Below are 16,062 nucleotides of genomic sequence, written 5' to 3'. Positions count from 1 at the left end.
TCAGCCCAGCTGCAGGAAGAACTGGGGCAGAAAGGTCAAGCACATGGCGCCCTGTGTAGTGTGGACTTGAGGCCAGGCTGCTCTATCTGAAGGGTCCCTGGGTCCCTGGGCTCCGAGTGTGCAGACGGGTGGAAGTCTACCTGCGTTCCAGGTGTTGTCGCTGCTTAGGTGACTCAATCTTTGAGGATGAATGCCGCTCCTGTTGCCCTGGGGGGCAGCTTCTTCTCAGGGCTCCCCCCAGAGCCCCACTCGGAGTCTGGTCCAGGGTGAGACACACCTCACTGTGCTCAGTGGGTTATTTTTAGGGACCAACTCTTTTGATGCTGTCAAAACACGCTAGCTGGACAGTTTGCATCTGGCACTCTGAGCTTGGGGTCTCAACAGCTTGTCGAGCCCCTTGTCACTTCCCCAAACCCACTGCCCTAGTTCTGCCTGTCACCTCTCTTTTGTTCTGCTTGCTTTGTCATCTGTGCTGGCGCCATCTGGGAACTGGAGAGACGAGGTCTAAGCTAGTATCATCTAGGAAACAGCTTCCTAGGGCAGAGCTGACCATGTGGATGGAAGGGGGAGAGTATGGTGGATGCTCTGCCCCCAGGTGTGGGAACCTCTCCATCGTCCACTCTCCCAGGGCCAGTAATCACCAGGGGCAGGGAGTTCAGGCTTCGCAGGGCTTGACGGCTATGTAGCTTTGTGGCTGTCTTTAAGGAAAACAATACAGACCATGAATACAAAATTAAGTGTAAAGTGAATACTTATTCAGGATAAGATAATAAGTCACTGGGTGGTGCAAATGGTTAACACACTTAACTGCTAATTGAAAGGTTGGAGGTTCAAATCCACCCAGAGGTGCCCCAGAAGAAAGGCCAGGCAATATACTTCCAACCAATTCAGCCACTTCAAACCCTATGGAGCACAGTTCTACTCTGACACACACGGGTCACTATGAGTTGGAGTTGATTCAATGGCAATTAATTAAGAGTAGTTTTAGTAAATTATAATAAAATAAAAAATTAAAGAAGCCGACAAATGTTACAAACATGAAATCCAGAATAATAGTCTAGTGGGTGTTGTTGCAGGGAGCTCTGGTGGTGCAGTGGTTAAGCGCTCGGCTGCAAACTGGAAGGTCAGTGGCTGGAACTCACCAGCTGCTTTGCAGGAGAAAGATGTGGCAGTCCCCTTCTTATAGAGAAGCGGCCTTGGAAACCCTACGGGGTAGTTCTACTCTGTTGTATATGAGTCAGAATCAACTCGATGGCAGTGGGTGACTGGGCATTGTCCCTATCCTCACAGCTCCCCATTTCCAGGGAGATATGGGACATAGGGAAACCCTGGTGGCGTAGCGGCTAAGTGCTACGGCTGCTAACCAGAGGGTCGGCACTTTGAATCCGCCAGGTGCTCCTCGGAAACTCTATGGGGCTGTTCTACTCTGTCCTATAGGGTCACTGTGAGTCGGAATTGACTCGACGGCACTGGGTTTGGTTTTTGGTTTTGGATGGGACATAGCAGGCTAGCTGGGGCTGTGGGGGGACTTGGAGATGACGCTGGGGGCAATGGCTATTTACCAACTGGTATAGAAATATTTCAGTAGTTTAACAACTTGATTTGATGCAACGGGTTTGGTTTTTTTTTGGTATGGCCATACTGCTTCGGTGGTTTGGTGGTAGAATTCTCACCTTCCATGCGGAGACTGGGAGACCGGGGTTCGATTCTTGATCAATACACCCATGAGCAGCCACTGCCTGCCTGTCAGTGGAGCCTTGTGTGATGTGTTGCTGTGATGCCGGATGAGTTTCAGTGGAGCTTCCTGAGTAAGATGGACTAAGAAGAAAGGCCTGGCCACCCATTTCTGAAAAATCAGCCAATGAAAACTCTGTGGACTGCAATGATCTGATCCCCAACTGATCAAGGGGGTGGAACAGGACCAGGCAGTGTCTTGTTCTGTTGTTCATGGGGTCCCCATGAGTCAGGGGCCAACTCGATGGCAGCTAACAACAACAACATGGCCATACTACTCTATACTGGCTGCGGACCCTTCATCCCAGTGATATGATGAAACCACTCTGTTTAACGGCAGTCCCTTCTTGCCCCCTGGGCTCAGCTGCCCTCCACCCAAACACAGACCAGCTGGGCTCTGTGGGCAAGGCTTGGCCTTGGTCAGTTCAGCAAGGGAGGAGGCCTGCCTGGAGTGGGCCACAGAGTTTTTATTCTAGGGGGAGGTAAGTCAGCAGCAGACCCTTTGAGAGAACCATCTTCCTCCAAGAAGTGAATAGAACAGAATGTAAGTCAGACATTAGGAGGGGAGGCAGGCAGGTCTTTGTAAGTCAGAAAGAACCGGGACTGAATATATTAGAAGGGAACCCAGGGACAGCTGTTTCCCAGACAAAAGGTGAGCCCAGCCTGCCTGGCAGATGCAGGGGAGAGAGGGGGAAAGGGGAAGGAAGGAGGCCAAGAGGATGGATGTCTGGTTTACACTCAATCAGTGTTAGAGCTGGAAGAGTGTGTTACTTACAGACGGAGACACTGAGGCCTGGAGGGGCAACATGGCCGGCTGAGTATGATATAGCTTCCTGCTATGGGATGGCTCACTCAGGCTCTTCCTCAAATAGTTTATGTAAAGGTATTTACAGAATGGCCAGCCTTTGGGGCAGTGTCGAAAGGGCAGTGGGCTTGGAGTTAGAGACTAGCTGAAGGCCTGTCTTCTTGTTGACCAGCAGATGACCCTCAGATGAGAAAATTCAGGGTAAGAGGGTCTTCTGCTGGTCAGAAGGAAAACAAGCTTTCATATTATTAGTCTCTATTTTAGAGAGAACTCATGCCTGTTATCCTTGTGGTTATTGTTGATAAACAATTGATTCATAATTTAATCACTAATTTAGTCTGAACATGTTTAATGAGCACCTACTAGGAGCCTGGCACTATGCTGGCCACTTGATGGTATGTTTCAGGATGGTCCCTCTGGCTGCAGTCTTGAGAGCAGCTTTGGGACAGGGCAGATGGGGAGGGGGATGGGGGGGGACGACAAGAAGTCTGGGGCAACAACTAACCTGCAGAAACACGCATGGGTTGAAACTCTTAGATATTCTCTCCCCTAAAGGGAGGAGCCCCAAGACTTTATCGAATACAAACACAGGGCATGGTTTCTCCCCACAAAGCTCCTTGCTGGAGAGGCATCAGCCAGAAAAGAACCTGTAGTAAAGGGAAGGATCACTGATGACTTATGAGGTCATAACATACCGGGGAAAGGCAATATGGTTTCTATCAAGGGGACTCAAGCCTCATTGATTTAGTGGTGCTTTCTGGGATGGTAAATAAGGATATGGAACCCATAACTTAGTTATGGAAGATGCCCTGGACAAGATTCTGTACCAAAGCTTTAAAAAGTCGTTTCCACTTGGAAATATAATTCTGTACTAAAACTCCTTAGTTCTCCAATCTTGGCCTTGAATCTGGAGTAAATGGTTATGAGGGAGGGGAGGGAAGGGATGGGAGGGGAAGGAAAGGGTGGGAGGGGAGGGAAGGGGTGGGGAGGGGAAGACACTAATTAAATAGCAGATAAATGGTAACTTTGGTGAAGGGAAAGATGGCACACAATACTGGGGAAGTCAGCACCAAAAGAAAAAAAAAAGAGAGAGAGAAAAAAAAAATCTGGAGTAAATATACCTGGCCCTAATTTTTGGACTTAAAAGTTAATTTAAAACACGTGTATTTAATGTAAATTTCATGGTGCATTCTATCGTGATTAGTAAGTAACAGTGAAAAAGAAATGAAGATAAACATGTCTTTGATTGGAGAAGCCTCAGTATCAGAGCTTGGTGGTTGGTACCGATTTTGTTGAGCATTTTAACGACTGACCTGAGTATTAGTTAGGGTAGGCTCAGACCCTAAAATAGTGGCTTAAAGAATATAGGTGTATATATCACTCCTGGAGCCTTGGTGGCAGTGGTTAAGAGCTTGGCTGCTGATCAAAAGGTTGTCAGTTCAAATCCACCAGCCACTCTTTGAAAACTTCATGGGGCAGTTCTACTCTGTTGTATAGGGTCACTATGAGTTGCAATCGACTAAATGGCAGTGGGTTTTTGGTTGATACCGCTCTTGAGTAACAGTTCCGTGGTGAGCATTCAAAACTGGTGGGTTTTTCTTCTGGTCATGTGGAGACCCAGCCTGATGGCAGCTCAACTGTTGAACGTGTGGCTTCCAAGCACACTCTAGACATCACCATGCCAGCCTGTGAGCAGGAGAGAGTGTGGAGGAGACTGGGAAGTGACACACACTGTCTTCTCTCAGATTCCATTGACAAGAACCGGCCATGTGGCTACACTTAGTGCAAAGGCATCTGGGACATGTGGTCCATAGCTAGGCAACCATGTGCTTGGCTACAATGCTATTATTCTGGTGGAAGGGGAAGGGATTTTGGTGGACATCTGGCATTCTTGGCCACAAGCTAGAAGAAGGTGTGTGCAAAAAAGTCTTCAAGGTTGTGGTTGCTATTAAGCTCTTCTAGGTTGGATTTGATTCAATATCACATCAGTGATGATATAATCCAGGAAACTAAAAAAATGCAATGAAGGCAAGAAAGGGAGAAGACTGAATCATATATTTATTAAGTATCTACTGTGTACCCAGCGTGCGCAATTGATCTAAAGAAAAGCTGTCATCTCCTTTCTCATGGGACCTTATAACTTAGTTATTAAAGCAAAACACACTTGGCAAATAAAGAACACCTGAACCATGTGTTGCAGACCAGAAATATAAGAGGAAACCTGGGAAGAAAGGAATCAAGGTGGACTGGGATCACAAGAGAAGCAAGGCCCCTTGCAGGAGGTGCCCTTGAACCAAACCCCGGGGCTTAAAGGGATTTAGACAGATCAGAGGCCGATTCTTTCAGGGTGGAATGGGTGTGCGGGTGGGGGTGTAGAATGACAGCAATTGGGCTCTCGCTGTGTACCATTAGAGAGACCTGGTGGTGCAGGGGTTAAAGTGCTCAGCTGCTAACTGAAAGATGAATGATTCGAACCCACCAGCCTCTCTGCAGGAGAAAGATGTGTCAGTCTGCTTCCATAAAGATCTAATGCCTTGGAATCCCTATGGGGCAGTTCCCCTCTGTCCTTGCGGTCCCTATGAGTCGGAATCGACTGGACAGCAGTGGGTTTGGTTTGGTTTTGTGTGCCGTTAACAAGTCATTTCAATTAATCGTCACAGCAGTCCTACGATCTCCCTTTTGTAGATGAAGGACTGAAGCCAGAACAGGTTAAGCACTTGTCCCTATGACTTATTTGAGGAATTGAGAGTTGAACCCCTGACTAACCCCAGGGCCCACCCTCGGAAAAAAAATCCCACCGAAAAACCCAAAAATATTTAGGACCAAATTTTCTGAATGTTTCTTTCTTTCTTTTTTCTTTTTTATTGTATTTTAGATGAAGGTTTCCACAGCAAATTAGTTTCTCGTTGAACAATTAATACACATATTATTTTGTGATATTGGTTGCCAACCCCACGACATGTCAACACTCTCCCTTCCTTGATTCTGAATGTTCATTAAATCACTAGCTCTGTGCTTTCTGCTATCAGCCAGGAGAAGACCCAGGGCTCTTTGTAAAAGTTTCTCAGAGGACGCCCTGGGGTGATGGAATAAGGATCACATCATGAGTGGGGGTGTATGTGACAGAAAGCAACAATTCTGTTGACTTCCAACTATTTGACTTTGACAAGCCACTTACCTTCCCTGGGCCTTAATTTCAACCTCTGAATAATTAGTTTAATTATCCCTGCATCTCTGTGGATAGGGTATTTGCGTGTGTGTGTGTGTGTGTGTGTGTGTGTGTATGAGGGTTGGCCCAGGTCATGGATGGCCACCTATAATTTTGTCCATTACAAGCACTGTAAACACAGCCGGTGTGTTGCTGGAGTCCCAGAGGCCAGTAAGAATGTCATCTGGAGGAGAAATGGGAAGAGAATAGAAACCATCATCTCTGGTGTGCAAAACTGGGTATCAGCAAGGAATGCCAGGTACAATTGGGTGTTACCTCCTAAGAAACAGAGAGACCAGGCGACTGGTTGTGAAGGGCAGCTAGACCCACACTTGGAACCTGGTGCTACGGGGTGAGGGCCCCTCCAGTACCCAGGACTTGAGCTTCTGTGATGTACCAAATTCCCTGCAGAGTGCTCGTGCCCTCTACCCTGTTACTGCAATGTCCTGCTTGGTCCCCACCCCTGAAGCTTATACAGTGATAACTGGTATACCACTTCCCATAACAGGACATAAACTATTGGATATGTACAGCACTTTACTCTTTGTTGTCTATTGTTTAGGCCATTTGGTTAGAAAGGACACATGTCCCTGAAACTTCCTCTAGAAAAAGGGAGTTTATGGTGAGAACCAACAAGCCTGAAATTCAGCGACTTGAAGCTGCATAAGGGCCCATAATCTCCTTCTATCTTTGAAATACTTCTGCAAGTTGCTATTATTACCCCCATTTTACAGGGACAGAAACTAAGGCATGGAGATGTGAAGTCTTTTCCCCCAGGCTAGTTATGTGGCTGAACATAGTTAGCACCGAAAGACACTTTTTGAATAACTTTCTATCTGACTTTCTATGTTCAATGGTGATTTCACACATGGGGAAACGGAGTCACAGAGGCAACCAATCCCAGCCACCCTAGTTCCAGTGAAAGGGGAGAGTCTGGAAGCTGTTGGTCCTACCTGACCTTGAGATAGTCCCTGTCAGTCATAGATTCTGCCTCTTCCTGTACAAGTCCTGGCCGCCAGGCCCCACGTGGCCTCGAAGCCAGCTCTGGAAAACCAGACTGTTGGCTCTGTTACCGCAGTGATCTTGGCTTCTGTGGCTGAGACGTTTCATCTCCAGCTTCCATTTTGGGCCTGAGTACCATTCCAGCCTTTCTATTTATACCTGAAACTTGGAAACCCAGGCAGGGTATGAGTCCTCCCCGCCTCCTTTCAAAGACTCACTCTGCAGACTCCTGGTATTTCACCCTTGCCTGACCCACGCTAGTTCCAAGGCATCTTGTTAGATTTAATTGGTCAGCAGGAGATATCGCCATAAAGATCTTCCGCTGAAATGAGGTTTGGAATCTGTACTCATTTTGTTGGCCGATAAAAGGCAATTTTGTGTTTCTCTTTTTGTTTCTAAATGTAATAAAATACATATTTTTTTAAAAAAAAAAAGAAAGTGTAAGAGCCAGCAAGATGAAACCTCTGTCAGGGTGCCCATGGGCAGTAATATTGCAGGCCAGCCCCGGCCCAGCCTTCTTTTCATCTTTATTTGTGTTTGGCACAGATTTTTAAGTCAATCAATCATTCGACAAGTCTTCATTAGATTTTTAATGGCTACAGCTGGGGAACAAAGCCTCCTCAGACAGGTCCTGGCCTCAAGGAGCTGATATTTTGGGTCATTGAGGAAAAAGGGAATAGAACCATCAACAACAAGATTAAGTGTTAAGTGGGGTGCGGGATGGTTGGGCGGAGAGGGCGGCCTGGTGGGTGTAGACGGAACCAGACTTAGCCTAGGCTCTTGAGTAACGAAATGGGGTGCAGGGAATGAACTCGGGTTTGAATCAAATCACTTCTAGTTCTGAATTCCAACTCTATTTCTTATTAGCTGTGTCTCTATGAGAAAGTCATTCAACCTCTCTGAGCCTTGGTTTCCTCATCTATGTGGGGATAATCATATTTCCCTCATGGGGATGTAATATAAATTTCAGTGAAATCATGAATGTGACATGGCTTGGTGCATGCGTGCATAGTAAACTTTGGTTTCTTTCCCATCCTTTCCTCCTTCATTTATGATTAGGCTTTGCTGTGCATGGCAGAACTCAGGTATCAGTGGCTTAAAAAGAAAGAAGCTGATTTCTCGCCCGTGTAAAAGGCTGCAGATACATGGCCCAGGATTGGTATTCCCTGGTTTGGGGGACCAAGCTCCCTCTATTTCGTTGTTCTGCAGTTCAGGGTCTCCATTCCCAAGATCCCTTTAAAACCCAGGATGGCTGCTCCGATCACCATCTCTGCATTCCAGTGAGTAAGAAGGTGAAGGTTTCCCCTTCCATTAAGGACACTTTCTGGAAGCTGTACATACTACTTACATGGCCACACTTAGCTAGCTGCAAAGGAGGCTGGGAAATATAGCTTCTATTCCCAGGGACCAAATAAAACTTGGCGTTTTATAAGTTTAGAAATGGGGGGAATTGGATACTGGGGGACAAACTGTAGTCATTGGCACCTTCTTTTTTTTTGGATAAATATTTCTTCTTTTTTTTTTTCTAATTTTTATTTATTTTATTGTTGTTGAGAATATACACAGCAAAACATACACCAATTCAACTGTTTCTACACGCACAATTCAGTGACACTGGTTACATTCTTTCAGTCCAACCATTCGCACCCTCTTTTTCTGAGTTGTTCCTCCCTCATTAACATAAACTCACTGCCCCCAAGGTTCCTATCTAATCTTTTGAGTTGCTGTTGTCAGTTTGTTCCCACATAAAAAAAAAAAAAAAATTTTTTTTTTGACAGATAGCTCTTAAAAGAGCATAATGCTCAAGGCAGAACTTTGTTACTAGTAAACTAAACTATTGCTCAGTTTTAAGATGACTTTAGGGTATATTTTTAGTTTAAGGTTTAAAGTTTATCTCAGGGCAATAATTTCATGGGCACATCCAGCCTTCATGGCTCCAGGAAGTCTGTAGTCCATGATGATTCGAAAGTCTGCATTTTCCCTCTTTTGATCAGAATTCTTCTATGGAATCTTTGATAAAAATGATCAGGAATGGTAGCTGGGCACCATCCAGTTCTTCTGGTCTCGTGGCAAAGGAAGCAGTTGTTCATGGAGGCGATTAACCACACATCCCATATCCTCCTCCTGTTCCTGGCTCTCTTTCTTCCTCTGTTGCTTTAGATGAATAGACACCAATTGTTGTGCCTTGGATGGCCACTTGCAAGCTTTTAAGACCCCAGGCACTATGCAGTGAACTAGCAGGGAGAACAGAAGCATTAAACACATTATTAGGCCAATTAACGGGGATGTCCCATGAAATCACGACCCTTTATCTCCAAACCAAAGAACCAAATCCCACAGGTGTTTGACTGTACATAAGCAGCCTCAGCAGGTACTCTTTTTTGGTCATTGTAAATATATCTATTACACGACTTTTGCCAGTTCGACTTTTTAAAGGTGTACAACTTATTGACAGCAGTTATGATAATTGGCTGAGCAACCCTACCTTTAATCAACGTGATTTTTCTATTGCTGCTAACCCCCTTTCCCCCCACCCTCCTACACCTGGTAACCACACATTTGCCTTTTCTTGTCTTTTTGTATAACTGAGGTCATATACTATTTGTCCTTTTGTGACTGGCTTATTTTGCTCAGCATAATGTCTTCAAGCTCCATTCATACTATAGCATGTATCAAGACTTCATTTCTCCCACTGGCTGAGTAATATTCCGTTATATATATGTACCACATTTTATTTATCCATTCATCTGTTCATGGGCATTACATTGTTTCCACCTGTTGGCTCTTGGAATAGTGCTGCAATGAACATTTGTGTACAAGTCTCTTTTTGAGTCTCTGCCTTCAAGTCTTTTGGGTATACCCAGGAGTGGAATTGCTAGGTCATATGGTAGTTCTATTCTTAGTTTTTCGAGGAACAGCCACTCTGTTTTCAACAATGGCTGTACCATTTTGCATTCTCACCCGGAAGGATAAGTGTTCCAATTTCCCCGCACCCTTGGCAACATGTTATTTTCCTTCTCTCTTTTTAATCTTAGCCATCCTAAACAAAAAACAAACCCACTGGCGTCAAGTCAATTCCTACTCATAGTAGCCCCATAGGGTTTCTGAGGCTGTCAATCTCTGTGGAAGCAGACTGCCACGTCTTTTACCCGCAGAGCCACTGGTAGTTTCGAACCACAGACCTTTCATTTAGCAGTTCAGTGCTTTCACCCTGTGCCATCAGGGCTTAACCATCCTATACCCATTGCCATCAAGTTGATTCCAACTCACAGCGACCCTATATGACAGGGTAGAACTGCCCTGTAGGGTTTCCGAGGATTCAAACTGCCAACCTTTTGGTTAGCAGCTGAGCTCTTAACCACTGTGCTACCAGGACTCCTTAACCACCCTAGTGGGAGTAAAATGGTTTATCTCATTGTGGTTTTTGACTTACAACTCTCTCAAGGCTATTGACTCTGAGCATTTTATGTTTGGTGGTCACTTGAATGTCCTCTTTGGCGAAATGTCTATTCAAGTCCTTTGCCCATTTTATGATTGACTTATTTGTCTTTTTGTTAAGTTGTTAAAATTCTGTACGTATTTTGATTATTAGATTCTTGACAGATATATGGTTTCCAAAGATATTCTCCCAATTGGTAGCTTGTCTTTTCACATTTTTGGTTAGGTGTTTTGATCAACAACAGTTTTTAATTTTTATGAGGTCCTGTTTATTTAGTCTTTTGCTGTTTATGCTTTCTTTCGTTATTATATTAGATGATCTATTATTGAAAGCTAGGCCTGACAGAGTTGCTCTACTCTCTCTTCTAGGAATTTTATGGTTTTAGTTAGCACATTTAGGTCTTTAATCCATTCTGAATATGTTTTTGTTTATGGCGTGAGGCATGAATCTGATTTCATTTTTCTGCATGTGGAAATCCAGTTTTCTCTGCACCATTTATTGAAGAGACCCTTTTTTCCCCACTAAAGGACTTAACACCCTTGTCAAAAATCAGTTGACCACAGATGTGCGGGTTTATTTCTGGACTCTCAATTCTATTCCATTGGCCTATGTGTCTATTGTTATGCCAGTACCAGGCTGTTTTGATTACTGTAGCTGTACTAAAACAAACAAACAAAAAACAAACTTGTTCCCGTCGAGTTGATTTCAACTCATAGTAATCCTACAGGACAGAGTAGAACTGCCCTGCAAGGTTTCTGAGGAGTGGCTGGTGGATTCGAACTGCTAACCTTTGTTCTTCTCTTTCAACATTGCTTTAGTTATATGGGGCCTCTTGCCATTCCTGATAAATGCTTCATGAATTGAATGGCTTTTTGGAGGCAGTGGAACATGAGGTTGGTCTTGAAGGATAACAGGTAGGATTCAGCTACTATTATTACCACCACTACTAACATAACACTGTTATTGCAAGGTGCCATCAAGTCGATTTAAATTCATACAGATCTCATGCCACAGGGTAGAACTGCCCCACAGGGTTTTCTAGACTGTAATCTTTACAAGAGTAGATCACCAGGTCTGTCTCCTGTGGAGCTGCTAGGTGGATTCGAACCATCGACCTTTTTGTTAGCAGCTGAGTGCTTAACCATTTCGCTACCAGGGCTCCTTAATACAGTGGTGGCTATATTATTTACATAGTTCCGTGTAACAGATTACCCCGAAACCTAATGCTTTAAAACAACAGTGAACATTTATTATCTCCCACAGTTTCTATAAGTCAGGAATCCTGGAGTGGCTTAGTGGGTGGTTCTGGCTCAGGGTCTCTCATGTGGTTGTAGTCAAGGTATCAGTCCAGGGCTGCAATCTCTGAAGGTTTGACTGGGGCTGGAGCATCCTCTTCCATGGTGGATGGTTCACACCACTGGCAGGGGGTCTCTTCCTCCCCACGCGGGCCTCTCCACAGGCTGCTGGAGTGTCCTCAGCACATCGCAGCAGGCTTCCCTCAGAGCAAGTGCCCCAGGAGAGAGCAAGGTGGAAGTGGTGGTGTCCTTTATGACTTGGGGTTAGAAGTCACGCACCACTGTTTCCTCCACAATGCACTTGTTAGAAGTGAGTCCCCAAGCCTGGCCCACATTCCAGGAAGAAGAATTAGGTGCTATCTTTTAAAGGGAGGAGTGTCAAAGAACCACATATTGCATGATTCCATTTATCTGAAATGTCCAGAAGAAGCAACTCTACAGAGATGGAAAGTAGATTAGTGGTTGCTTAAAGTTGAAGGCTGGGGGTGACCGCTAAGGAGTATAGGGTCTCTTTTTAGGGTAAGGAGAATGTTCTAAAACTGTGGTGATAGTTACACAACTCTGTGAATATACTGAAAGCCATTGAACTGTACCCTTAAATTGCGAGTTGCACATTATATCTCAAATTATATCTCAATACCAAAACCCATGCCAAACCCACTTTGCTGTTGAGTCAATTTTGACTCATAGCAACCCTATGGGACAGAGTCGTTTCCAAGGCTGTAAATCTTTACGGAGGTCAATCACCACATCTGTCTCCCTTGGAGTGGCTGGTGGGCTCGAACCAGTGACCTTTTGGTTAGCAGTCAAGCACTTTAATCACTGTGCCACCAGGGCTCCCTATACGTCAATAAAGCTGTTAAAAATTTATCAAACTGTCCATGCAAAATCTGTGCACTTCTTGCATGCACTTCATGCCTCAATAAAAACATATGCATATAAAAGTCCTTATCAAGTACAGCGCTCCTCCTACATAGGCTTTTGCCTTGTTGTTGTCGTCATTGCTAACATAACTCATTGATTTAGAACAGGCTGCTAAGGGGTCTGGAGAGGTGCTGCTGGTGTCAGGAGCTTATTCTGGCATGTGGGTTCAATTTATTTTGCTTTTTCCTGAAAAGCCCTGTGGTCAGACCATGATTTAGTCTTGAGTGGTTACCATGTGCTATCATTTGAGGGTGATCTCAAGTTGCCCCACCCTAAATTCCTTTGGATACTGGCGCCTAAAGCCACTTAGGTTAAACATTGCCCTTTCCTTGTCTTCTCTTTCATGGTAGGAGTGGCAATACACTAACCCCCCGCACAGAGGTGTGAGTGGGTCCATCAGATGCTGTCCACCCAGGACCAGCTACATAATCTGTGAGGTCTGGTGCAAAATGAAAATGCGAGGCCCCTTCTTAAATTTTTTTTTTTTTTTTTTTAACAATTTCGAGACAATGGCAACCAAATGTTAAACCAAACATGGAGTTCTGAGCACGGAGTCCTGTGTGGACACTACGTGTTGCTCGCCCATGAAGCCAGCCCTGTGTCCACCCTCGTGGAAAACGGGGGAAACTGAAGCCAGGAGTAGATGGGGGAGGCCGTGAAAGGTAGAAAGAGTCAAGACAACCCAGTGTAGTTTCTTGAATGTGATTTGTGGATTTCTTACATCCAGACCACAGGTGGGGTATGTATTAAAATGCAAATTCCAAGCCCCACCCCAGACCTATTCATCAGCATCTCTGCAGGCAGGGCCCAAGCATTTAAGGAGGCTCCCTGGTGATTCTCGTGAGCCAAGGAAATTGAGAGCCCTGGGTAAGTGTAAGTGTGTGTATGGAAAACACCCGGCCAGTCTCACCGCTATTTTGGGCTGGCCTCTGATGTGGCCAGGAGGTGGACACAAGCACATAGCACAGGGCAGAGCTTCCTTCTGCAGACCCTGCTGCATTTAGGCATCTTTCCACACACCAGGCTGGCTCTGTGCTTGACTCTGGGGAGAGGAGAAGAACCTGCCTTCTACGGGCTCATGTTTTCAAAGAGCAGGGTCACACAGGAGCTCGAAAGCTTGACTACATGGTGAAGAGCTCTCACTGCCACCTGAGAAGCCCAGATAGTCTCAGACCAGATTGGGGGTGGTAGAGGTAATCAGGGAAGGCTTCCTATAAGAGAGGGCACTCAGGTCATTTGAAGGATGACCCAGCTGGTTATGGGGAGGTGAGGGCAAGGCGAAGGCAATAGGGCAGGAGCAGCACTGGAGTGATGGGGGAGCACTGGGCAGGGATGGGGTATGGAGGAGATGCTGGTTCAGCTGTGGGGCAGGTCTGGGAACTGAGGGCTCTGGCTCTCACTGCGGAGGCCAAGAGGAACAGACTGCCCTCTCCCCAGACTGTGGTGATGTGGATGTAGGCACAAGACCAGGCTTGGTCAGTTGGGCACTGCTACCTAGGCTTGGGAGCCTGGAGGCTGACATGAGGATGTGGGGACATTTAGAGGTTATTCATGGAGGTTGTGGGGCTGTGAGTCGTGGAGGTGCCAGCAGTGGCATTCTGGCTGAACCGCTTTCCTGTCATGTGTAATTCTGCCTCTCCCTTTGCTGCCCGGACTCCAAAGTCTGGCTGCCAGTCTTCTCATTGACTTTATGAACTCTTCAGGGTCCTCCTAATAGATTCTTTCCAGCTTAAATCAGCCAAAGTCACTTTCTGTTGCTGGCAACCAAGAAACCTGGCTGGTGCAGAATGGTCAGTTGGGATCAGACAAACGAGAGCTTTGAATGCCAGGGCGAGAAGCGGTGCAGTGGGGAGCCATGGGAGGTGTTTGAGTAAAGGAGTACTTTGATCCACAGATCCAGGAAGGATCATCCGTAGAAGGGAATGGGGAGGAACAAGACTTCAGGGGGCAGTTGGGAAGTGGGCCAAGACAGTAACAATGACACAGAGGAAACAGGGTGGCCATGGCAAGTGCCACAGGAGTAGAATTCACAGGATTTTGCAACTGGCTGGATGTAAAAGGATAAAAAAGAAAAACCAAACCCATTGCCATCGAGTTGAATCTGACTCATAGCGACCCTGTAAGACAGATTAGAACTGCCCCATAGGGTTTCCAAGGAGTGCCTGGTGGATTTGAACTGTTGACCTTTTGGTTAGTAGCTGTAGCACTTAACCACCACACCACCAGGGTTTCTGTGAGAAATCTCCACAGAGAATACAAATCTCATCAGAGGAGAATAGCCATCTCATCTGTTTCAATTTATGGATTTTGGGGGGAAGGTTGTAGATCATGAGGTGCTGGCTTAGTTTTCCCTCCGGCCTCATCTGGGAGGTGGCCTCCCTTGGAGCTAAGCTCGGCATGTGAGCAAACAGGAGGGCTTAGGAGCGATTAGCTTCCTTGGGGAGGTGAAGAAAACACTCCTTAATTCCTCTTTAATAACATATGTCAGTAGGTAACGTGTTCAATATGTCACTGGGTCTGCAGCTCCGGTCAGCGGGTCGCTATCATTTTTGAGCAATAAACAAAAGACTGCTTTTAATTACTTCTGTGAAATTGCCTGACCCATGCATGATTAAATACTCATTTTGGAGAACGAGGCATTTTCTTTGTATATAGATCCATATTAAATTTAGCTGGCAACATGCTGACCAAACAGCAGTAATAAATTTCTTGTAATGAGCAGCAGCTTTTCCTGATGGCCTCACCTCTTCTCTCTTTCATTCTCTCTGTCCCTGTCGCTGTCTTGCCTCTGTCACTCTTTGTCTTCCTGTTTCTCTATTTACCCATCTCTTACTAGCTCTGTCTCCATCTTTCTCTCCCTCATAACTTTCGGACTTAAACTTACTGTCAACATTCCTTACCTGTTGTCTTTTGATTCCTGCATCCCACATGGAAGAGGAACGATGGAAGTTGGGGGTGGCCTCAGGAAAAGAACCAGCCAGATGGGGGAGATGCTACAGAAGGAGTGAGCCTGGCATCTCTTGGCAGCTAACTGCTTTGGCACAGAGCAACAAAAGAGGGTACAGGGCTGGGGTAGAAGCAAAGGGTAAGGCTGGTCTTCCCTTTTAAAACTAGAGGAGTACTACTTGTAAATACTTGTGCAATATTCTGCTACATTCTGAGTCTACCTCTTGATGGAAACATTTCCATTAGACCTGGTGGAACATTAAATAATATAGGATTCAAGTTTTTTTTTTTTTTTTCTTTCTGTCTCATTTCTTATTCAGTGGTTGCCACACAGCTTCTTGGGTAGCTGAACTGGGATTCAGTTTAATCCAGGTTTAGCTAGGGGCAAGTAAGACCACGTCTCTGGGACTCGGTTTTGTCATTCGTAAAATGAGAAATGAATGTGAAAGAAAGTACTTCAAACTGCAAAGCAAGGATTTATATTTATAACCATTACAGTAAAAGTAATTTATTGTTGCAGTGCCACAGGGGTTGGAGAAATCACACACACACACACACACACACACACACGAAAACCAAACCCTTTGCCATCTAGTTGATTGCGACTCACAGCAACCCCATAGGACAGAGTAGAGCTGCCCCCTAGGTTTTCCAAGGTTGTAAATCTTTATGGAAGCAGACTGCCACATCCTTCTGCCCTGGAGAGGCT

Source organism: Loxodonta africana, chromosome 13, assembly GCF_030014295.1.
Source record: "Loxodonta africana isolate mLoxAfr1 chromosome 13, mLoxAfr1.hap2, whole genome shotgun sequence".
Lineage (NCBI taxonomy): Eukaryota > Metazoa > Chordata > Mammalia > Proboscidea > Elephantidae > Loxodonta > Loxodonta africana.
Note: the sequence above shows the minus strand (reverse complement) of the source record.